The sequence below is a fragment of the Pongo abelii genome, chromosome 6 (assembly GCF_028885655.2).
Source record: "Pongo abelii isolate AG06213 chromosome 6, NHGRI_mPonAbe1-v2.0_pri, whole genome shotgun sequence".
Classification (NCBI taxonomy): domain Eukaryota; kingdom Metazoa; phylum Chordata; class Mammalia; order Primates; family Hominidae; genus Pongo; species Pongo abelii.
Window position 1 is genome coordinate 57561616 of NC_071991.2, and position 24855 is coordinate 57586470.

A 24855-nucleotide genomic window follows, 5' to 3' on the forward strand; every position below is an offset into this window, starting at 1 on the left:
ACATATCATTGTAAGGTGTTCTGCATTTGACATAGATGATTATGTTACTGTATGTCGAGTTTGAATTGTACTCACTTTATGCCTCTTGGTGGTCATACTTTTTCTTTTTTTTTCAGTGCTCACTCAGTACATAAAGCTTGTGTGGGAAAGAAGTCCTTGTTTCCTGTCTTTGTTGGTATTTGTAGGTTCCTAATCTTCTAAGAGTGGTGGGATGTAGATCTGTACCTCATGACTAGGGTTGGGTAGTTTTTATGGTGAGGAAGAGGGGAAAAGATAGTATTGAAGCAATTCCTGTCTAGGTCTGCAAAGTGCAGATTGCATTTCTCTTGCAGTGGTGTTAGGTATATGGCCCTTTTTTGGGAAAGTGTTTGGAGACCTTTATCTTTCTCTGTTTTGTTATGGCAGATGGAGTTGTCCTCTGGTGTTTTTGCTAGGTATGATAAATGTTGTACTAAAACTGCTTGGTGGAAGTTTGATCTGGAAAGATTACTGTTCGTTTCAGTTTCCTGAAGAAAATGGAATCGTAGTATTCAAACCATTAAGCAAACAAGTCCACGAGCAGACCAGCAATAATAGTGTGTACTTCTAATTGATGCTTGTGATTCTTTTTCCTTCTTTAAAACAAAGGTTTAGGAATAAAAACCAGGATTGATTATTAGTTTTGTCTAAAATAAAACAAATGGTAGAAATAGTCAAACCTTTTTCTTCATAACTTCTAGAGAGAAATATCTAGATAATGAAGGATTGCCCTTATTTTATAAAAGAAAATAAAAGCAAAGAAGTTATGTGGTTCTTTTATATTCCAGAAATAAAATGTTCAATTCTCCCATTCATGTAGCATAGCAATCTTTAGTTTTATTCTGATTAGTTTGACTAATAGTATTTTTAGATAATTGTATACTTCTAATAGCTTTTATGCAATCTGTAATTTATCTACACTTGTGTTGAAAGCTGTTAGCCACCACTTACCTACTGGATGGAAATAAATTTTTGATTGATTAAATTCTCCCAACAAATAAACTTGTTACTAAAAACAAGAAGGAGGTTCTAATCAAATTGCTTGGCATTTAGAGACAGAGTTTCTTTCTTCTTTCTTGGGTGATTCCCACTGCAGATGTGCTCTGACACAATTGGGAGTAAATTTATAGCCCGAACTGAGTCTGTGGGGTGATTCGCAAACTTTTATTATCCTCCATCTCAGCTATTTGCCATTAATATTTTCTTATACTAATATAGGTAATCAAAAATTGATCTTGGATCTGAAACTCCCTCTTCAAATTCCTTTGTATTTTATTTTCTATCTTATATGTATTCTTTCCTTCAGTAGTTAGGAGCAAAATAAGAGAGCAGCAGCATCCACAGTCTTAAGCCCCTCTTTTTATTGGTGTTGGAGGAAAGTGGTGAACTATGATCAAAACAGTAAGTGGTCTTAGTGGTATCTGGAGTCCACTCATGTCTTTGACCATGATTATGGCATCTGAGATACAGGATGCAAAGGAGTCTGGTTTGGGGGATTCTGGTAGTGCCTCTTATAGTCGGGTAGCCTCTGTACCCAGCACATTATTCTAAGCCTGAGAATACAGGATTATTGACTCCGAGCATCATGATTGTTTTTTTTTTTACTGAGTCTATGGGAAGCTCGGAGCTACATTTTGGTACCCAATAATAATAATCGTTTTCCCCTGGCCTTCCCTCTTTCTGTGTGGTTTCTATTTTCACTTGTGTCTTTAGCTTAAAAAATATTTATTTAGTCCCTGCTATCTGCTAGGCACTAAGAATACCATAGTATACATGAGAGACATGCCTTCCTTCCTTTTAGTGCTTATAGTGCATATGTTTGTGTCATCTTACAGATTATCTCAAAATCCTTTTTGGAAGTAAATATATGAATTATAGGGCCATCAGGTTTTTGTGCTACTCTGTCTCTTTTTAAAATCTTTCTCTATGTACTTTTATTCCTGCCTTAATTTTTATTTTCTTTGCTTATTTTTTCCAATTTTTTAATAAGATTAAGACTCCCTATCTCTACTTTTTTCTTAATACTTGCCTTAATATTTAAAAAAAGTTTTTATTGCATATATATGCATATACACACTTTTTTAAAAAACAAAAATGGGATTTTTTTGCAAATTACTTTTTAAAAATTTCATATATCTTTTCATATATACAGCTTGAGCATCTGAAATCTGAAATTTGAAATGCTCCAAATCTGAAACTTTTTGAGTACTGACATGATGCTCAAAGGAAATGCTCATTGGAGCATTTCAGATTTTGGATTTTTGGATTTGGGATGCTCAGCCAGTAAGTACAATGCAGATATTCCAACATCTGAAAAAATCTGGAATCCAAAACACTTCTGGTCCCAAGCATTTTAGATAAGGGACATTCAGCCTGTAATAAATTTACTTTATACTTTCAAATTACTACAAAATATTTTATTTTTGTAGACAGACTTCTGCTATTACAGAGGCTACTCTGAATATTCTTGAGCAGAGATATTTTCATGTAAATGCAAATTTATCAGGAGAAATTTTAAGAAATGATATTTCTAGGTCAAAGAGTATGTGTGTTTTAAATTTTGGTAGATGTTGCCAGTCTTTTCATCAAAGTTTTTACTTCCACCAACAATGTAGGAGAATGTTGTGGTCCGAATGTATCCCCCAGAATTCATGTGTTAGAAACTTAATTCTCAATGCAACAGTGTTGGGAACTTTTGGGAACTGTTCAGATCATGAGAGCTCTGCCCTTGTGAATGGATTAATAATGTTAGAAAAGGGCATGGTAGAGGGAGTTTGGTCCTTTGGTGCTTTTTTGCCTTTCTGCCTTCTGCCATGTGAGGACACAGCATTCAAGGTGCCTTCTTGGAGGCAGAGCTGGAACCCTCACCAGGCAACAGACCTGCTGGCACCTTGACTTGGACTTCTTAGTCTCAGAAATGTGAGAAGTACTTTTCTGTTCTTTGTAAATTACCCAGTGTCAGGTATTTTGTTGTAGGAGCACAAAAGGAAAAAGAGTATTTATTCATACATTTGCAACAGTCTGTTTGGGGGAACTGATACATTATCTTTACATTTCTTTTCTAGTCTAATAAGAAGTAAAAAATAGTATAGTGTGGTTTTGATTTTCTTTTCTTTTTTTCCTCCAAATTATGATCTTGTTTGAGCATTTTAAGAAATTTATTGGCCATTTATTTGCCTTTTTAAAAAGTGATTGCTAATTCCTGTCCTTTATGTATGATTTTATTAGATTTATTCATTCAGCAGCTATTTCTTGAGTACTTACGGTGTGCCAGGCACTGTGCTAGGCATTGATCTTTTCTAATCGGTATGTATGAGTATCAAATGCTCATTCATTTATTCAATAAATATTTATTATCTGTCATATACCAAGTACTAGTCTAGGCCTGGGAATATAGCTGTTAACACACACACACACACACACACACACCTGCCCTTATGGGAATTACACTGTATTTTTATTTATTTATTTATTTTGAGACAGAGTCTCTTTCGCCTAGGCTGGAGTGCAGTGTCACGATCTAGGCTCACTGCCACGATCTAGGCTCACTGCAACCTCTGCCTCCCAGGTTCCAATGATTCTCATGCCTCAGCCTCCTGAGTAGCTGGGATTACAGGCACGTACCACAATGCCTGGCTAATTTTTGTATTTTTCATAGAGACGGGGTTTTGTCATGTTGGCCAGGCTGGTCTCGAACTCCTGTGCTCCAGCAATCCGCCCACCTCAGCCTCCCAAAGTGCTGGGATTATAGGCGTGAGCCACTGCGCCTGGCTGGAAATTACATTTTAATGAGTATGAATATGTGTGGGGAGATAAAAATGTTGCAAATATTTTCTGCCAGTTTGTCCTTTCTTTATTCAGTTTATTTATGGTAATTTTTAAAATACAGAAGCTTGGAATTATTGTACAGTTGAATGTATCAGTCTTCTCCTTTATGGCTTCTGAGTTTGGTGTCCTATCCAGAAAAGGTTTACTGTCACTAAATTTGTAAAATTAAAAAGAAATTTATGTACATATTCTTTTAGTTATTTTATGATTTCATTTTTAAAAACTTAAATTTTTTATTCCTTTGCAGTTTATTTTAGTTGAAGGGGTGAGCGTAGAAATCTAGATTACTTTTTCTTTTAAAAATATATTTAATGAAAGTCTGTTTTTTTACCCTAATTTCAAATGCCCCATTAATTTCATACACTCAGTTCCAACATGTATTTGGGTCTTTTTCTGAGCTCTCTGTTGATATCTCATTGTTGAGTGTTTTCCTGAGTAGGACAACTTTCCGTTGCTTTATTTTACTGTCTGGAAGGGTAGTTGTATTTCATTGCTCTTTTTCCCCTGCTCAGAATTTTTCAGACTACTTTTGCTTGTTTATTGTTACAAAGAGACATGAAAATCATTTTATCATGTTCCTCCCAAAACATTCTGTTAATATTTTTGTTGGGATTGCACTGAATTTATGGATTAATTTATGGAAAATTGATATATTTACACAACTAAATCTTTCTATTTAAGAATAAGATATACTCATTGATTTCTTTTTGTGTGTCTCTTACTAGGACTTTAAAGTCTTCTTTAGGCTGGGTGCAGTGACTCACGCCTGTAATCCCAGCACTTTGGGAGGCCAAGGTGGGTGGATCACCTGAGGTCAGAAGTTCGAGACCAGCCTGACCAATGTGGTGAAACCTCGTCTCTACTAAAAATACAAAATTAGCCAGGCGTGGTGGCTCATGTCTGTAATCCCAGCTATTCGGGAGGCTGAGGCAGGAGAATCAGTTGAACCCGGGAGGTGGAGGTTGCAGTGAGCCGAGATTGTGCCATTGCACTCCAGCTGGGGCAACGAGCGAAACTCTGTTTCAAAAAAAAAAAAAAAAAAAATCTTTATGTAACAACCTAAACATTTCTTCAACAGCTTATTCCAAAGTCTTTTTATCTTTGTGGTTGCTGGTATTATTTTATTTATTTATTTATTTATTTATTTGAGACGGAGTCTTGCTCTGTCACCCAGGCTGGAGTGCAGTGGCGCGATCTCGGCTCACTGCAAGCTCCGCCTCCCAGGTTCATGCCATTCTCCTGCCTCTGTTGCTGGTATTGTAAACTGACTCCTCTTTTTTTAAAAAAAAATTTCCATCGATGTTTATACATATGAGAGGTATTGATTTCTATATATTAATTTGAATTCTACTTCCTTGTTGAATTCTCTTATTCTACTAGTTTTTCAGTTGGTTCTCTTTGATTTTCTAGGTCTAAAAATGATCATTTTGTGCCTTTTTTTCCTAAATCATATTGCCTCTTTTTGTAAGTTTTATCTCTCTTTCTTAACTGGGTATTAAACATTTGGTTAATACTTCCAGAATAATATTGAATAATAGTAGTGATAACAAGTGTCCTTGTCATGTTCTGACATTAATGAAAATGCTTTTATTGAGTTAATCTTAAACACAGTGGTAGCTTTGGTTTGAAGGAGGTTTTTGAAAAATTATGTTGAAGAAATATCTTTTTTTTTAAATGTATGTTTGCATTATTCATTTCCTCAACCAATATTATGTTTCTAGTATGAGTCAGTTACTGCATTGGCCCTGGAAAGTGAGCAATCGGAATAGGCACAATCCCTGCCCTTGGAACTTACAGTCTGTTTGGGGGAACTGATACAGGTTGATTATTGCTTAGCCAAAATGCTTGGGATCTGAAGTGTTTTGGATTTTGGAGTGTTTGCAGAGTACATACCCAGATAAGCATCCCTAGTTTGAAAATCCAAAATGCTTTAAAATCTAAATCTTTTTGAGGGCTGACATGATGCTCAGAGGAAGTGCTCATTGGAGCATTTTGGATTTCAGATTTTTGGACTGGGGATCCTTTCAACCTGTATTAATCATATAATCATAAAAACTGTACCATATTTTTCCCTGTGCTACAGCAGGGTTACATTGAACCATAGGAGTATTTACCTAAGGTGGATTTTCTTGGAGGTCAGGAAAGTCTTGTTGGAAAAAGTACCATTGATTGTGACCTTAAAGGAGAGTATGAGTTAACTAGGCACAGAGGAAGAGCATGCTGAGCACCCGGTGGCACATTTTAAACAGGGAAGTATGGTGTTGGATGAGGCTGAAGAGAGAGGTTGGTCTGGACTATCAAGACCTTTTTCACCATGTTACTAATTTTGTTCGTATGCTAAGAACAGTGGGAAGCCATTGAAAGTTTTAAGTAAGGAGACAGCATAATCAGATTAGGATTTCTGAAAGATTATGGTAGCTACAGTGTGGAAAACATTTTAGAGACAGGGTGTGAGTAAAAGCTGGGAGACAAGTGGGAGGCAATTGTAGTAGTCCAGGCACACAGGGATGGTAGCTTGAGCTAGAGATGTAGAGATAGAGAAAAGTTGTCGCATTTTTTTTTGTTTTCCTAAAAGTACCTTAAATTTAGGCTTTACAAGAAGTCAGCCTACAACATTCACCAAGAATAACTCATAGGATGAATGGGGCCAGGTGAAGGTGTGGCTTTTGGGATAAAAAATAACCAAGTTGGTCTGAGTACTTTTTGTTTTATTGTTTTTATTCTCATCCTGCTATTTCTTCTCATCTTTCCTATTTTGGTTCCTGACCTAAAAATTCAGTCTCTTTTCTTCAGGTGGTCTCTTCGTTATCTTAAACATTCTTTCATCCAGCAAACATTTGAGTACCTCTTGTATCATGCATTCTGCTGAATGCTGAGGAAAAAGATAAATGGACCCTCAGGGACCTCAAGATCATCATAATGTATTAGGTGAGACAGATGCATATTCATAAAAAACACATTGCACTAAATGTAACACACAAAATGAAGCTGTTGATACATTTGAGACATCATTTGGAAGCCTTTCTGGAATAGGTGAGGTTCAAATTACGTTTTAAAAGATTAATAGAGATTTTCCAAGTGAGGAAGGGGAAGGCTGTTTTCAGGCAAAGGGAATATAGCATTTACAAAGACACAGAAATGTGAAATAACACAGTGTTTTTGCTGAAATATGGAAGTTCGATATTTCTGGATTTTGGCATTTCTGGTTGTAAATGGAGAGGAAAGTGGGAAGAGATGAAATGGGCTCGATTGACAAGACACTCACATGAAGGTTCTTCTAGAATCACGGTATTCAGAAAAGCATCTACATTGATTGGGGGATATAAAAGGCTAGCATGAGAAATTAACATAGCAATGTATTTAGATTTTAGAAGCCCACAACTCCATTTAAAAGATGCTATTTTTACCTAGGTTAACAAGTAAATTGTTAAACTAAGTTTCAAGGGGACAGATTTAGTTGTACTTTTAGAAAATACTGTCTTTATAAATGACTTACATTGTGTGTATATGTAAATGCTTGCAGATAAAACAAAATAATGAAAGTTAAACAAAATAATGAAAGTTCCCGTGCTCTTCACTGAAGGCAGTCAGAACTTGTGGTGGGTTAGGTGATAATTTTTTTTTTTTTTTTTGAGACGGAGTCTTGCTCTGTCGCCCAGGCTGGAGTGCAGTGGCATGATTTCGGCTCACCGCAACCTTCGCCTCCTGGGTTCATGCCATTCTCCTACCTCAGCCTCCCGAGTAGCTGGGACTACAGGCACCTGCCACCAGGCCCGGCTAATTTTTGGTATTTTTAGTAGAGTCAGGGTTTCACCGTGTTAGCCAGAATGGTCTCGATCTCCTGACCTCGTGATCCGCCCGCCTCGGCCTCCCAAAGTGCTGGGATTACAGGCGTGAGCCACCGCGCCCGGCCACAGGTGATAATCTTAAGTGAGCTGAGAGGGCTCGGGTCCTCACCAACTTAAAATTTACTTCTAAGGAGAGACTTGGAGAGTCTCTGAGATTCGTAGAGAATTTTTTAAATGATGTTTTGATCGTACCCATTTAACTAATTGAATTTATATAGTGCCTCAATTTAGAAAAACTGAAAGCTAAACTTCAAATTAAAAATGTAAGACTTAGATGAGACCATTTGATACCAAAATATGATGGTATCAGTTAAGTTCCTTATAAAAAGAAAAATCGACTTTTCTCTTGCAGTGTTAGTATTTTTCCTGAGCTCCTGTCTCCTCCCTTTAACCATTTCTCTGTTATTTGAGGGAGATATTCAAGGATTGAAGTGAACAGAGTCCCTCACTGAAAGGCTGGAAATATAATTTCACTTAACCATACCTGGTAGTATCTTCTTAAATGGTATAAGAAAGTACTTTTCTAATTCAAATGATTCAAATAATAATATGTGCTAATATTATGACCAAATTTTGAAGAAGGTGATAGTTGTATTTTATAGAATTAAGTGAGATCCTTATCTGGGACTATGAAGGGATTAACAGATACCTTCAGAATGCTTTACAGCTGAGGTGTATGTAGATAGATGTAGAGCTCTAAAGGGATTAGATGGGTGGTGGTTAAGTAATAGCAGATGTCCCTTTTAAAATCTTCAAACCAGAGGTCTATTAAGTACAGTGCTTATTTTTTGCTGACTTGGTTCCATGAGAAACCTTGATGTTTTTTAGTGCTTCTGAAAGTATCAAGAAGAAACTATTCAGATGGTTTGGAAATTTGGGGCCTACTCTTTTTGCTTTGTAAAATGGACAGTTTTGGATAAGCAGGAAATTCTGACTGATGGGCAGCAGAACAATTAATTACAGTATAGAAGTGCATTAGGTATAGTGAAAAGAGCACTTACATGAGAAATCTGAACTCAGATCTGAGTTCTGTTATTTCCTCTATCTGTTGTGTGACTTTGGGCAAATTAACTTTTCTGAGCCTCAACTTTTCTGGGTGTAAATAAAAGTGATGGGACTGTTGGTGCTGAGTCTAAATGCATTGCTTATTTTGAGACTTAAATGAAATGATGTACCATTGAATCTCTTGGAGTGGCATATTCCTTTCTCTAATGCCATTTTTAGGGCCTGACTTTCTGTGAAAATCAAATGAGATTTTGATGTTTTCTTTTTTTCTCACCAAAATCCTAACCTCAGGGTTGACTTTATCAGAATGTTCTAATGTAATCATTGTGGAAAGATACACATTAGTACTTACTTGAGAATGTTGTAACCCAAATCAGAACTCTTACTCTGGTTCACAAAACAGGACTTCTAGAACTTAGAGGCAGTTTGGTGTGATGGGACGATCACGGGATTTGGATTCAGGACTCCAATGTAGGTCACTTACCAGTTGTATGACTTGGGTATGTTCACACATACCCAAAAGTCAACCACAGAGTCTTTGCCACAGAAAAGGTTGCTCAGAGAACATAACTGTCTTCATTTTATATACAGAGAAGTATTTCCCCAGATTGCCTTTTTACTGATTGTCTTACAATCAAGTACTTGATTTCAGTTTTCCTTTTAGTTTCTACTATACGTTTGAAGACAGTGGAGTTAGAATCACTTTCTCTGATGCATACTGGGCATATGTCCTAGTTATTTAATATCTCTGTGCCTTTCTACATCTGTAAAATAGTCATTATTGTATAACACATACCTCAAGGGTTGATTTCTCAAGGGTCTAGAAAAGTGCCTGATCCACAGTATGTACTGAGTAGTGTTAATTACTCCCGTTGTTATTAAAGTCACTATTGGAATTATTAAGGGGAAAACATGAATTTCTTATTTAGTCAATAAGAATTTGAGAGCTAGCAGCATAGTTTAAGGATAAATTCTAGTTACTGATTTTCTACTTATGTATAAAGATTTGAAGGAAAAGGTTTTATTCACTATAAAAATTAAAACAAAAAAATTAAGGTTTTCCTAATTCAAATATAAACATTTTAGTGACTTTTAAAAATGTAATAGAAGCATACTTACCCTTTTTTGTTAATCTGAATTTTTCAGTGGAAATATAACATGCTGATAAAACCATTTTATTACATAAAAATACACATTTTCAATATACCTGTATTACCTAATAATGCCATTCCCACATTTTAAAATTCATTCCTGTGGGATAGCTATTTGTCCCTACAAATGCAGATAGTTCCTAATTTTCATACATATTATTCACATACTCGAGTGAAATAGTTTGCTTTCAGTTTTAACTAGTATAATTTAAAAAAAACTGTGGTCGGGTCTCTCAAAACGTAAGAGATACTGATTTTAAAAAGTGGTTACAAATGAGGCATTTGAAAAGCAATTCCTAAACAATTGAATTTTAGGGGTTTAAGGCCAAGCATATAGGCACTCTACTTTTTCATTTCTGATCAAGAACAGAGTTAAAAAGTAAAAATAATTAGAGAATATAACACTTTATGCTTTTAGAGTATTGATTGCTCAGATGGAATTGAGGAAATTTTAGTAATTTCTAGAAGCAAAATTATAGAGTTAGTAAAATCATCTTAGCAGAGAATAAGATGGTTTCATGATATATTTTAAAATACTCTATACTGGGCCAGGTGTGGTGGCTCATCCCTGTAATCCTAGCATTTTGGGAGGCTGAGGCAGGAGGATCACTTGAGGCCAGGAGTTAGAGAACAGCATGGGCAACACAGCAAGACCTTGCCTCTACAAGCAATTTTTAAAAACTTAGCTGGGTGTGGTGGCATGCACCTGTAGTCCAGCTACTTGGGAGGCTGAGGCAGGAGGATCACTTGAGCCCAGGAGTTAGAGGCTACAGTGAGCTATGATCATGCCACTGCATTCCATCCTGGGTGACAGAGTGAGACCCTATCTCTTAAACAAAAGAAAATAAAAAATAAAAACTGTTTACCAAAACTTCTTGCCTTGTATTTAACCTGGACCTCCTTTCCTTACACATTTTCCAAGTTCACTTAGAAAATGAAGCAAACCAAAAAAACCAACAACCCTCCATTGTCCATAAGCCTTAAACCTGAAACATGGTTGCATTTGACTTGTGCCTGGCCAGCAGTCTTTTCATTTTTTTAGTTTTGTAATCAACAGTTAATTGTTATTTTCAGAGTAAAGATCCTAAAGATTTGTGCATTAGAAACATTTCTTGGGGACTGATGTCCAAATATCACTGTGTAATACCTATTTTAGCTAAATTTCTGTTGGTATTTGTATCACTGCATGATTCATAAACAGACATTACTTATTCCCTTTCTCTTCTAAACTGCTATACTCACTCATGTTGTGGAAACTGCTATTTTGAAAGTGTAACTACTGATGGACTCTTTTTTCTCTTACCTCCTCAGTTGATTAAAGTGTACGTTGCTTGGGTGAGAATCTTGGAATTACAGCTGTACCTTGGAATTTTTTCTCAGTTGTCTTGAATGGATTAGAAATGGTTAAATGCCTTCGAATACTCATCTCAACCTTCAAATCACTGATGGGTTAAAATGAGTTATTGAAAAAGAACGAAACCTCCTAATTGTAGCGATAAGGCGAGAGGGTATAGGCAGTGGGGAGAGGAAGTGCATGTGTTTGGGAGTGGCATGGCTAGGACTAGAGGGTGCAGGGGAGGGGAGAATGTAGACAAGGCAGTGAGCTATCAGCATGAACTTTACCTAATGAAATTTCTTGTCACTTCTTTTCTTTTTATTTAAAAGTAGGTATTAGTAAAAGCTACTACAGCATTTTCTCCTAATAATTCATTTTTTTTTTTTGTCCAATATAACTTGTTATACCAGATTTTCCTTTCGGTCATTAAGATTTAAATTTCATATTTCTGGTAGTAAAATCATCTCTGTCAAGTGTAGGGAATCTGCAGCTTTAACACCACTTCATGTCTGATTACAAGGTTTTCTTTTGCAATTAATTTTCCCCTCAGCTCTTTGTGGGGAACAGTAGCCCACTGCAGAGAGGTTAGAATACCGTGGACTTTGGCTGTTCATCTTTAATGATACAAGGAGGTAGCAAAGCAAGAATAAATGAGGTACTTTTTGGTGAGCAAAAAATGTGAACTGTCAGTGTGAGATCGGTTCTAGGAGCAGTTAGCCAGCAGTAATAGGGCACACTTGAGTAATTGAATTTGCATAACAAGGCTTGCTGAAGAGATCTGACAGGCATAGAGATTTGTCTAGCTAGAGAGCTCCAGATGGACGTGACCATGCAGCAGCTGGGTGGCACGTTGCGCAGCATGGACAGCACCGCCCAGACTGGCAGCTGGACCCTGGCGACTGCAGGGCTGTGGCACGCCAGCTGGTGGCTTCTGACAGCCAGTGGCCCTGTTAGAGAGCCTTTTTATAATGGCCTGTCAGGGTACTGTACCTGCAGGGACTGGCAGGAGAATGTCACAAGTCACCAGTGAGGGTTGTTAAGCTGAATAAATCTGTCCCAGGAAAGTCGAGGTGGTCACTGTTGGAACCACAAAGCTAATGCCTCACAGAGTGATTTCCCTCCTTTTCTAAGAGTGCAGGCCTCTTTTCTTTTCGTCTCTTCCTCCTCCTCCTCCTTTTTTCTTCTTCTCTCTCTCTCCCCTCCCCCTTCCCCTTCATTTCTGGTCAAGAACAGAGTTAAAAAGTAAAAATAATTAGAGAATATAACACTTTATGCTTTTTAGAGTATTGATTGCTCAGATGGAATTGAGGAAATTTTAATTTCTAGAAGCAAAATTATAGTTAGTAAAATCGTCTTAGCAGAGAATAAGATGGTTTCATGATATATTTTATTCATGAAACCATCTTTAATCAACCCCTTCCTCTCCCTCCCTCCCTCCTTCCCTTCCTTCCTTCCTTCTTTCCTTCCTTCCTTCTCTCTCTCCATGTCTCTCTTTCTCTCTTTCTTTTTTTCCACATTGCTCTACACTGCAGTCGCTCTGGATTATTGTAATATTCTTAAAACCTTGAAACCCAGTTGCCAAACTTCCTGAGAGCTCAGGTCGACTATCAGTTGGAATGGAAAGAACGTTCTTTTTTGTGTTTTCCTTCTGTTTTTGCATATTTGCAACAAGGGCATATTTGCTTTTGTAGAAATTGGTGATAATCTAATAATTTATATTGAATGTATTGCTCATAGGGAAAAAAACATTTTTAAAGAATAAATTGCAGAGAAAATGAGTGAACTGATGTGAAGTCAGTTTGTTAAGTCACCTCCCCCTTCATGTCTAGGTGGACTGAATTTATGTGGAGGAATTACGTAACCACCTATCTTCTTAGATTAGAATAGAATAGCATGGAAGAAGGCCAGCTTTCTGCCTGCTGTTAATAAAGTTTACATCTGTGTTCTTAAATTGAGAATTTTGCCATCTTATAACATTTTCTCCAAAAAAATTTAAAAAAAATAAATCATGTACCTAGAAAATACAGCCATTTTTAAGGGCAGGAAAACTCTAGATTCATTTTTCCGTAAAACAGAAAACTTAAATGTTACAAGCCCCAAACTCACTCATTTTTAGGACAACCAAAATCTGGTGAAACCAAACAATTTATACACTTCGAGTGTGTGTCATTGACATTTGATCTGTTTCTCTTTGAATCGTCTTACAAATGCTTTTTACTTTTTCATTCTTTTCCGAATTATTTCTCATATCATGCCAGTGAATTAGACAGGGTAAATAATATCTTCATTTTGATGAGATGAAATGTGAGCCACAGTGAAGGCAAATATATGTAGTGTCTGCTGGCTAATCTGGGGCCACCCAGTCTTTGTGGCAGTCAGGATGGTTCTGAAAAGTTATTATGTTTAACCTTCAGATTGGCAAAGATACAAAAGTCTAGTCTTAGCATAGATAGGGAAGATGTGTAGCCTCATAGACTGCTTTGGTGATGTAAATTATTTGAACAACTCAGAGAACAGTTTGGTAGTATGCATCAAAAACTTTTACACATACACGTGTGTGCATATACATATACATACACACGTGTACACATGCATATACGTACATGCACACATACACACGTACTTTTATTTTTTATTTATTTTTTCTTTTTATTATTATTACTATTATTATTATTATACTTTAGGCTCTATGGTACATGTGCGCAACGTGCAGGTAAGTTACATATGTATACATGTGCCATGCTGGTGCGCTGCACCCACCAACTCGTCATCTACCATTAGGTATATCTCCCAATGCTATCCCTCCCCCTTCCCCTCACCCCACAACAGTCCCCGAAGTGTGATGTTCCCCTTCCTGTGTCCATGTGTTCTCATTGTTCAATTCCCACCTATGAGTGAGAATATGCGGTGTTTGGTTTTTTGTTCTTGCGATAGTTTACTGAGAATGATGATTTCCAATTTCATCCATGTCCCTACAAAGGACATGAACTCATCATTTTTTATGGCTGCATAGTATTCCATGGTGTATATGTGCCACATTTTCTTAATCCAGTCTATCATTGTTGGACATTTGGGTTGGTTCCAAGTCTTTGCTATTGTGAATAATGCTGCAATAAACATACGTGTGCATGTGTCTTTATAGCAGCATGATTTATAGTCCTTTGGGTATATACCCAGTAATGGGATGGCTGGGTCAAATGGCATTTCTAGTTCTAGATCCCTGAGGAATCGCCACACTGACTTCCACAAGGGTTGAACTAGTTTACAGTCCCACCAACAGTGTAAAAGTGTTCCTATTTCTCCACATCCTCTCCAGCACCTGTTGTTTCCTGACTTTTTAATGATTGCCATTCTAACTGGTGTGAGATGGTATCTCATTGTGGTTTTGATTTGCATTTCTCTGATGGCCAGTGATGGTGAGCATTTTTTCATGTGTTTTTTGGCTGCATAAATGTCTTCTTTTGAGAAGTGTCTGTTCATGTCCTTCACCCACTTTTTGATGGGGTTGTTTGTTTTTTTCTTGTAAATTTGTTGGGGTTCATTGTAGATTCTGGATATTAGCCCTTTGTCAGATGAGTAGGTTGCGAAAATTTTCTCCCATTTTGTAGGTTGCCTGTTCACTCTGATGGTAGTTTCCTTTGCTGTGCAGAAGCTCTTGAGTTTAATTAGATCCCATTTGTCAATTTTGGCTTTTGTTGCCATTGCTTTTGGTGTTTTAGACATGAAGTCCTTGCCCATGCCTATGTCCTGAATGGTAATGCCTAGGTTTTCATGGTTTTTGGTCTAACGTTTAAGTCTTTAATCCATCTTGAATTGATTTTTGTATAAGGTGTAAGGAAGGGATCCAGTTTCAGCTTTCTACATATGGCTAGCCAGTTTTCCCAGCACCATTTATTAAATAGGGAATCCTTTCCCCATTTCTTGTTTTTCTCAGGTTTGTCAAAGATCAGATAGTTGTAGATATGTGGCATTATTTCTGACGGCTCTGTTCTGTTCCATTGATCTATATCTCTGTTTTGGTACCAGTACCATGCTGTTTTGGTTACTGTAGCCTTGTAGTATAGTTTGAAGTCAGGTAGTGTGATGCCTCCAGCCTTGTTCTTTTGGCTTAGGATTGACTTGGCGATGCGGGCTCTTTTTTGGTTCCATATGAACTTTAAAGTAGTTTTTTCCAATTCTGTGAAGAAAGTCATTGGTAACTTGATGGGGATGGCATTGAATCTGTAAATTACCTTGGGAAGGATGGCCATTTTCATGATATTGATTCTTCCTACCCATGAGCATGGAATGTTCTTCCATTTGTTTGTATCCTCTTTTATTTCCTTGAGCAGTGGTTTGTAGTTCTCCTTGAAGAGGTCCTTCACGTCCCTTGTAAGTTGGATTCCTAGGTATTTTATTCTCTTTGAAGCAATTGTGAATGGGAGTTCACTCATGATTTGGCTCTCTGTTTGTCTGTTATTGATGTATAAGAATGCTTGTGATTTTTGTACATTGATTTTGTATCCTGAGACTTTGCTGAAGTTGCTTATCAGCTTAAGGAGATTTTGGGCTGAGACAGTGGGGTTTTCTAGATATACTATCATGTCATCTGCAAACAGGGACAATTTGACTTCCTCTTTTCCTACTTGAATACCCTTGATTTCCTTCTCCTGCCTAATTGCCCTGGCCAGAACTTCCAACACTATGTTGAATAGAAGTGGTGAGAGAGGGCATCCCTGTCTTGTGCCAGTTTTCAAAGGGAATGCTTCCAGTTTTTGCCCATTCAGTATGATATTGGCAGTGGGTTTGTCATAAATAGCTCTTATTATTTTGAGATATGTCCCATCAATACCTAATTTATTGAGAGTTTTTAGCATGAAGGGTTGTTGAATTTTGTCAAAGGCCTTTTCTGCATCTATTGAGATAATCATGTGGTTTTTGTCTTTGGTTCTGTTTATATGCTGGATTACATTTATTGATTTGCGTATATTGAACCAGCCTTGCATCCCAGGGATGAAGCCCACTTGATCATGGTGGACAAGCTTTTTGATGCGCTGCTGGATTCTGTTTGCCAGTATTTTATTGAGGATTTTTGCATCAATGTTCATCAAGGATATTGGTCTAAAATTCTCTTTTTTTGTTGTGTCTCTGCCAGGCTTTGGTATCAGGATGATGCTGGCCTCATAAAATGAGTTAGGGAGGATTCCCTCTTTTTCTATTGATTGGAATAGTTTCAGAAGGAATGGTACCAGCTCCTCCTTGTACCTCTGGTAGAATTCGGCTGTGAACCCATCTGGTCCTGGACTTTTTTTGGTTGGTAAGCTATTGATTATTGCCACAATTTCAGATCCTGTTATTGGTCTATTCAGAGATTCAACTTCTTCCTGGTTTAGTCTTGGGAGGGTGTATGTGTTGAGGAATTTATCCATTTCTTCTAGATTTTCTAGTTTATTTGCGTAGAGGTGTTTGTAATATTCTCTGATGGTAGTTTGTATTTCTGTGGGATCAGTGGTGATATCCCCTTTATCATTTTTTATTGCATCTATTTGATTCTTCTCTCTTTTTTTCTTTATTAATCTTGCTAGCGGTCTATCAATTTTGTTGATCCTTTCAAAAAACCAGCTCCTGGATTCATTTATTTTTTGAAGTGTTTTTTGTGTCTCTATTTCCTTCAGTTCTGCTCTGATTTTAGTTATTTCTTGCCTTCTGCTAGCTTTTGAATGTGTTTGCTTTTGCTTTTCTAGTTCTTTTAATTGTGATGTTAGGGTGTCAATTTTGGATCTTTCCTGCTTTCTCTTGTGGGCATTTAGTGCTATAAATTTCCCTCTACACACTGCTTTGAATGCATCCCAGAGATTCTGGTATGTTGTGTCTTGGTTCTCGTTGGTTTCAAAGAACATCTTTATTTCTGCCTTCATTTCGTTATGTACCCAGTAGTCATTCAGGAGCAGGTTGTTCAGTTTCCATGTAGTTGAGCGGTTTTGAGTGAGATTCTTAATCCTGAGTTCTAGCTTGATTGCACTGTGATCTGAGAGATAGTTTGTTATAATTTCTGTTCTTTTACATTTATTGAGGAGAGCTTTACTTCCAAGTATATGGTCAATTTTGGAATAGGTGTGGTGTGGTGCTGAAAAAAATGTATATTCTGTTGATTTGGGGTGGAGAGTTCTGTAGATGTCTATTAGGTCTGCTTGGTGCAGAGCTGAGTTCAATTCCTGGGTATCCTTGTTAACTTTCTGTCTCGTTGATCTGTCTAATGTTGACAGTGGGGTGTTAAAGTCTCCCATTATTAATGTGTGGGAGTCTAAGTCTCTTTGTAGGTCACTCAGGACTTGCTTTATGAATCTGGGTGCTCCTGTATTGGGTGCATATATATTTAGGATAGTTAGCTCTTCTTGTTGAATTAATCCCTTTACCATTATGTAATGGCCTTCTTTGTCTCTTTTGATCTTTGTTGGTTTAAAGTCTGTTTTATCAGAGACTAGGATTGCAACCCCTGCCTTTTTTTGTTTTCCATTTGCTTGGTAGATCTTCCTCCATCCTTTTATTTGGAGCCTATGTGTGTCTCTGCACGTGAGATGGGTTTCCTGAATACAGCACACTGGTGGGTCTTGAGTCTTTATCCAGTTTACCAGTCTGTGTCTTTTAATTGGAGCATTTAGTCCATTTACATTTAAAGTTAATATTGTTATGTGTGAATTTTTCCTGTCATTATGATGTTAGCTGGTTATTTTTCTCGTTAGTTGATGCAGTCTCTTCCTAGTCTCGATGGTCTTTACATTTCGGTATGATTTTGCAGTGGCTGGTACCAGTTGTGCCTTTCCATGTTTAGCGCTTCCTTCAGGAGCTCTTTTAGGGCAGGCCTGGTGGTGACAAAATCTCTCAGCATTTGCTTGTCTGTAAAGTATTTTATTTCTCCTTCACTTATGAAGCTTAGTTTGGCAGGATATGAAATTCTGGGTTGAAAATTCTTTTCTTTAAGAATGTTGAATATTGGCCCCCACTCTCTTCTGGCTTGTAGGGTTTCTGCCAAGAGATCCGCTGTTAGTCTGATGGGCTTCCCTTTGATGGTAACCCGACCTTTCTCTCTGGCTGCCCTTAACATTTTTTCCTTCATTTCAACTTTGGTGAATCTGACAATTATGTGTCTTGGAGTTGCTCTTCTCGAGGAGTATCTTTGTGGCGTTCTCTGTATTTCCTGAATCTGAATGTTGGCCTGCCTTGCTAGATTGGGGAAGTTCTCCTGGATAATATCCTGCAGAGTGTTTTCCAACTTGTTTCCATTCTCCCCGTCACTTTCAGGTACACCAATCAGACGTAGATTTGGTCTTTTCACATAGTCCCACATTTCTTGGAGGCTTTGCTCGTTTCTTTTTATTCTTTTTTCTCTAAACTTCCCTTCTCGCTTCATTTCATTCATTTCATCTTCCATTGCTGATACCCTTTCTTCCATTTGATCGCATCGGCTCCTAAGGCTTCTGCATTCTTCACGTAGTTCTCGAGCCTTGGTTTTCAGCTCCATCAGCTCCTTTAAGCACTTCTCTGTATTGGTTATTCTAGTTATACATTCTTCTAAATTTTTTTCAAAGTTTTCAACTTCTTTGCCTTTGGTTTGAATATCGTCCCGTAGCTCGGAGTAATTTGATCGTCTGAAGCCTTCTTCTCTCAGCTCGTCAAAGTCATTCTCCGTCCAGCTTTGTTCCGTTGCTGGTGAGGAACTGCGTTCCTTTGGAGGAGGAGAGGTACTCTGGTTTTTAGAGTTTCCAGTTTTTCTGCTCTGTTTTTTCCCCATCTTTGTGGTTTTATCTACTTTTGGTCTTTGATGATGGTGATGTACAGATGGGTTTTTGGTGTGGATGTCCTTTCTGTTAGTTTTCCTTCTAACAGACAGGACCCTCAGCTGCAGGTCTGTTGGAGTACCTGGCGGGCCGTGTGAGGTGTCAGTCTGCCCCTGCTGGGGGGTGCCTCCCAGTTAGGCTGCTCGGGGGTCAGGGGTCAGGGACCCACTTGAGGAGGCAGTCAGCCCGTTCTCAGATCTCCAGCTGCGTGCTGGGAGAACCACTGCTCTCCTCAAAGGTGTCAGACAGGGACATTTAAGTCTGCAGAGGTTACTGCTGTCTTTTTGTTTGTCTGTGCCCTGCCCCCAGAGGTGGAGCCTACAGAGGCAGGCAGGCCTCCTTGAGCTGTGGTGGGCTCCACCCAGTTCAAGCTTCCAGGCTGCTTTGTTTACCTAAGCGAGCCTGGGCAATGGCGGGCGCCCCTCCCCCAGCCTCGCTGCCGACTTGCTGTTTGATCTCAGACTGCTGTGCTAGCAATCAGCGAGACTCCGTGGGCGTAGGACCCTCTGAGCCAGGTCTGGGCTATACTCTCCTGGGGCACCGTTTCCTAAGCCCGTCGGAAAGGCACAGTATTCGGGTGGGAGTGGCCCGATTTTCCAGGTGCCGTCTGTCACCCCTGGAAAGGGAACTCCCTGACCCCTTGCGCTTCCCGAGTGAGGCAATGCCTTGCCCCTGCTTCGGCTGGCGCACGGTGCACTCACCCACTGACCTGCGCCCACTGTCTGGCACTCCCTAGTGAGATGAACACAGTACCTCAGATGGAAATGCAGAAATCACCCGTCTTCTGGGTCGCTCGCGCTGGGAGCTGTAGACCGGAGCTGTTCCTATTCGGCCATCTTGGCTCCTCCTCCACACACGTACTTTTTATACATACATATGTGTGTGCGTATATACACACATATATACATATATAAAAAACATGCACACCTGTATGTATGTATAAAAGCTCTATATTTATAGGTCTATAAATTTACCTAGTAATTTATGTACATATATTTTTACAAATATATATAATTTACCCAGTAATTCCACTTTAAGAATTTATCCCCCCAAATTAAGAATATGTGTAAAGATTTAACTATAAGAATGTACTTTTAGCATTGTTAAGAACATTGGTTCTCAGTGTGCCCTCCATGGATCCCCAGGAGGCCATAAAGTAAAAATTATTTTTCTAATAATAGAGTAATAATACTCATGGTGCAAAAGGAATGGTGAGTAAAACTGCTGCCCTTAGCAAGAGTCAAGACAGTGGTATCATATTCTTAACAGCTACACATAATGCAGTTCCACTTAATGTTCCTTTATGAAGCATTAAAAATTATTAATTTTATTAAATCTTAATGTTGAGTACATGTCTTTTGTATATTTTATTTGACGTAATAGAAAATATGCCCCAAACGATGCTGCTACAGTTGGTATTGGGGTTGTCTTGAGAAGTATTTAGGTGATTGTTTGAGTTGCCAGCTATACTATCTGCATTTTTGTGGAACACCATTTTTATTTCAAAGAATAACAAGACATTTTATAGAAAGAAAAAAGTGAGTCTTACTTCAAGGAAAGCAACTGAAGGTATTTGTAACCAATGATAAAACTGGATCTTTCAAGTAAAAATTAGAATTTTGGAAAACTTGTATCTGACCATATGAACTTAACAACTTTCTAATCCTTAAAGACTTTTGTGAAAAGATTGTTGGTGCAGTTAAAGAATGTGAGTTTCTGCTATTGTATACTGGGAATTTAGAATATCTGTATAACTAACTGAACCAGTATTTTCCAAGTGACCGTTATATGGTGTTACAAAATTATGCCTAGATAAAAGATGCAAAGTACAAAATAGAGGGATAGATTTTAATGTAACATAGTGTAAAACGTTCTTTCCACATTGCAACAAGCCTTTAAGAAACCACCATTTGTCAAGTTTGGGTTTATATAAAAGAAGGATATCCACAATTACCTGAAAAAGTTATTAAAATTCTCTCCTACTTTTTTAAACTGCATTATCTATATGAGGTGAGCTTTTCTTTATATATTTCAACCAAAACAACATATATCTGCTTCTGCATTTAATCTAGTATGAAAATCCAGCTGTCTTCTATTAAGCCAGAACTAAAGAGATTTGAAAAGTTGTAAAGCAGTGCTACTCTTCTCACTAAATTATTTTGCTTGTTATTTTTCCCAAAATATGTTAATATGTAGTAGGTTTATGATTGATGTTTTTAAGTCAATTGAGAAATGTTTTTAAAATTTGTTTTGATTTCTAATACAGTAAATACCAATAGATATAATCCACATAAACAAAAGCTTTTGTGTCCTCAAAAATATTTAAAGAGTATAAAGAAATCCTAAGACCAAAAAGTTTAAGAACCACTGGTTTAAAATGATGAGGACTTGGAAATAACCCAAATGTCCAATAAGGGAGAATTGATTAAATTACATATTATGAATCAGTGATGTAGATAAATATTTGACATGAAAATATTTTACAGTATTGTGTTAGTAAAAGCAGGTTATGAAACAATGCATGATTTAATGTCACAAAGTTATTAATATATAATATGCTTAATATTGTATTCTATAATACCTAGGTATTAGGTAGCTTTCTCTTGAAAAGGAAGGTAGAAAAAGTTTTTTTGAAGTTGTCATAAGAGTATTAGACTGCATCATGAGATACTGTTTCCTTCTGGCTTTTGGTGAAGGTATTTGCTTTTTACTAGTTTTGTAACATTGGCCAAGTCTGAATTTTGTTCTCCTTACTTTAAAAATCAGATCAAAGTTGTTAACTGTTCAATGTATTTTACTTCCCTCTAACATCTCCCTTAGCTTTTAAAATTCTGTATAATAGCGGTGTATCTGTGACAATTAATGCTTAATAAAGCTTCCCTTGAAGTCAAAATAAGGGTCTTTTGAAAACAAGAAGAACACATCTTGTAAATATCATCCTATTTCTGTGAAAAAAAAGTTTTGTGGAATAATAGCTGTAATACAGAAAGTAAATTATCATCATGCAGATGCTTACTGGTAAAGATAGGTAAGGCAGCTTATGATTATACACTAAGTATTAGGCCAGGTATTTTATAAAATTGCTGAGTACTTTACAGACATCATCTCATTTAATCCTCACAAAAGCCCTGTGAGGTCAGTACTGTTGTTATCCCCATTTTACTGATGTGGAAATGGTCTCATAAAGAGGTTAAAGAATTTGTCCTACTCATTTGTAGAGGTGGAGCTAATTCAGACATGAGCCTGGCTGACTGTAAGGTTTGTGCTTTTTATCCATATAATAATCTCCAACTAAAGAGAAATGAAAAACCACCATACAGACACAAAGAGCAGCTAGCCCAGCTTCTTACTCTGGGAAACCAGATTGATTTTGAGGTGGGGAGAAGCCTGGATAAAGTCCCATACACTTAGATCTCTAGGCCATAAAGATTCATTCCACAGCATTCAATTAGAATAATGTAAATGTGTAAAACCCAGTGCCTGGTATATCATAATTATTCAGTAAGTGGGAGTGAACTATTACAATAATTCTATGACTAAGCCAGAAATTTAGGTTCCTGTTCATAAAATAGGAAAAGAAAAAAATTTCCATAGGCCCACAATCCCTTACTTGAAACTCTTGGAGTCATGTGAGTTTTGTTTTAGAATTATAGAAAGATAATATGTATATTTACCATATGCTATGTAACATCCCCCGCAGTGACCATGGAAGCCACCTGTAATCAAAACACAATAATTTCTGCAATGAAATATATGAATATTCACACTAAGCAGAAGAAATGAAGACTATAGCCTTAAATCAGTTCAGGTAAAGTTTTGCTGCCAAATGAGTGAAGAAAAACTCTTTTGCGTTTCAGAGCTTATTGTATAAGAGTTGAAGGGAAGGGATTATGTACTTGTAAAGCATACAACAACATTTCAAGGAGAATAAAGAAGCAATTACTTTACTAAGTTGAATAGACAAGTGATAGCTGTGTTCAAAAGAGACTCTTAATCCTAAGTCAAAGCATGAAGTCTTTTTGGCCCCTGATTTCAAATGCTAAATAATTACATCCAAAGAGAGAAAACAAGCATCTCTTATTTTATCTTCTTTCAAATAAGTATGCGTCACTTTAAATGAAGTTGGGGACTAAAATCAAGTACCATATTTTTCTTCTAGAGGATCTGTGTTTATCAAAGAAAGCACAAGAAGCTAAATCCAGTTGAATTGGTCTTTTTTTGTAGATTCCTTTTTGTAATAGAATCTCATTTTTTAAAATGAGAATGGAAAAATGATATTCTGTATGGTGGTCTTTAAGTGCTGAAGGATCCACAAATACTAGATTCTTCTGAACTTTGAAAGAAACTAAGTTTGGCCACTCCTGAGCAAAAGTAATCTAGAAAAAGCAATAAGTATATAAGGTGATGGATATGTTAATTAGCTTGATTTAATCATTGCACAATGTATACATTTATCAAAATATGTTATATATCATAAATCTATAAAATTTTTATCAATTAAACCTTAATAAATTTGGAGGAGAAAAGGAAATCTACCTTCCATCCTTCCGTAAAAGGAATTGAATAATTCTAAAGGAAGGGAATTTCAAATTTTAGGAAGATAAGCAATTACAGTTGATGGCAGTACCTGTCGTAGATAAAACTGAAGCAGAATAATTAAACACCTGTTTCTTTATCTCTACCCTCTTCATGTTCTCGCTTCCTTCCCTACTGGTTTATATTCCACTGTACATGCTTACACATCCTCAGCTTCCTCGTTCTTCCTTTCCTCTGTTGAATTTGACCCCACCCCTGGTCAAATCCAACTGTTCATTTGCCCTGCATTGGCTCTTGAGTAGCTGAACATGGTTGGAGTAAATGGGTGACCATGTTGGTCTGGCTTGAATTTTAAATTAACGATCACTAATCCCAAGTTGGCCCTTAGGGCTGCTTGACAGTTCCCCTTCATTTCCTTAGTCCATTCACTCTTTTCCATCACCTAAACAATTATTTCACACCTTCTCTTGTCTCTGTGCCTCTGGTACCCTCCCCCAGTGTCAGCTGATGACCTTCCTTTTTACTTTCACTGAGTATAGACACAGTCACTTCCACATGATCGCCCACCCCTTAACCTGCATGCGTTTGTATGCACATACTCTGCCTATCCTCCTGTCACAATTGGCCAAGCAGCAGTGGTCTCTGAAGTCAGCCTTTCTACTTCTGCTTTGATCTCCACCTCTCTTACCTTCTTCCCCATTAAATCAATTTCTAGGAGTTGTTCCTTAATATGTAGTTGAGATTGAGAACCACTCTGCTAGATTGTAGACTCCACAGACCAAAGATTTGTTCTCTTGCTCATTGCTGTATTCTCAGTGCCTGTAACAATACATAATCCAATAGTAGGCACTCAGTCTTGTGTTTAATGGATAGATGAGAGAATGGATAAATGAACAAATGAATCTTTCTGGTAAAAAAGATATAAATTGCAGTACAAGCTCTGAAGAGCTTAATAATCTTTTCTTGTGTTTTATGATCAAATTGGAGCTAAACTGTTCATCTTACAATGTTCATTTAAAGAGTTTTCTGTTGATTTACTATAACTATCCTCACCTGAAAACTTTTCCTAGCATTTTTATGCAGACATTCCTAGTTATCTGGATTTTTGTTGTTGTTGTTGTTACTGGGAACTGAGATTTTTCTGATTTCTAAGTGGTTAAGCTTTGCTTTTCAAATGAATTTCTCTGGTGGCAGTTTCACAAGTGAATAGATCTGTACAAATCCAGAACTGTTCATTTTACTCATTACTGCTACTTGGAAGACCTGAGTTCAACTGCCTGCTCCATCACTTTTTCTCACTGAAGTCAATCTGGGCA

The 24855-nt window shown here is 37.3% G+C and overlaps 1 protein-coding gene across 2 annotated transcripts in view; it reads left to right on the forward strand.

Moving 5' to 3' along the window:
* The window catches only part of HIBADH (3-hydroxyisobutyrate dehydrogenase), a 143256-nt gene that overhangs the window by 63070 nt on the left and 55331 nt on the right, over window positions 1-24855 (forward strand).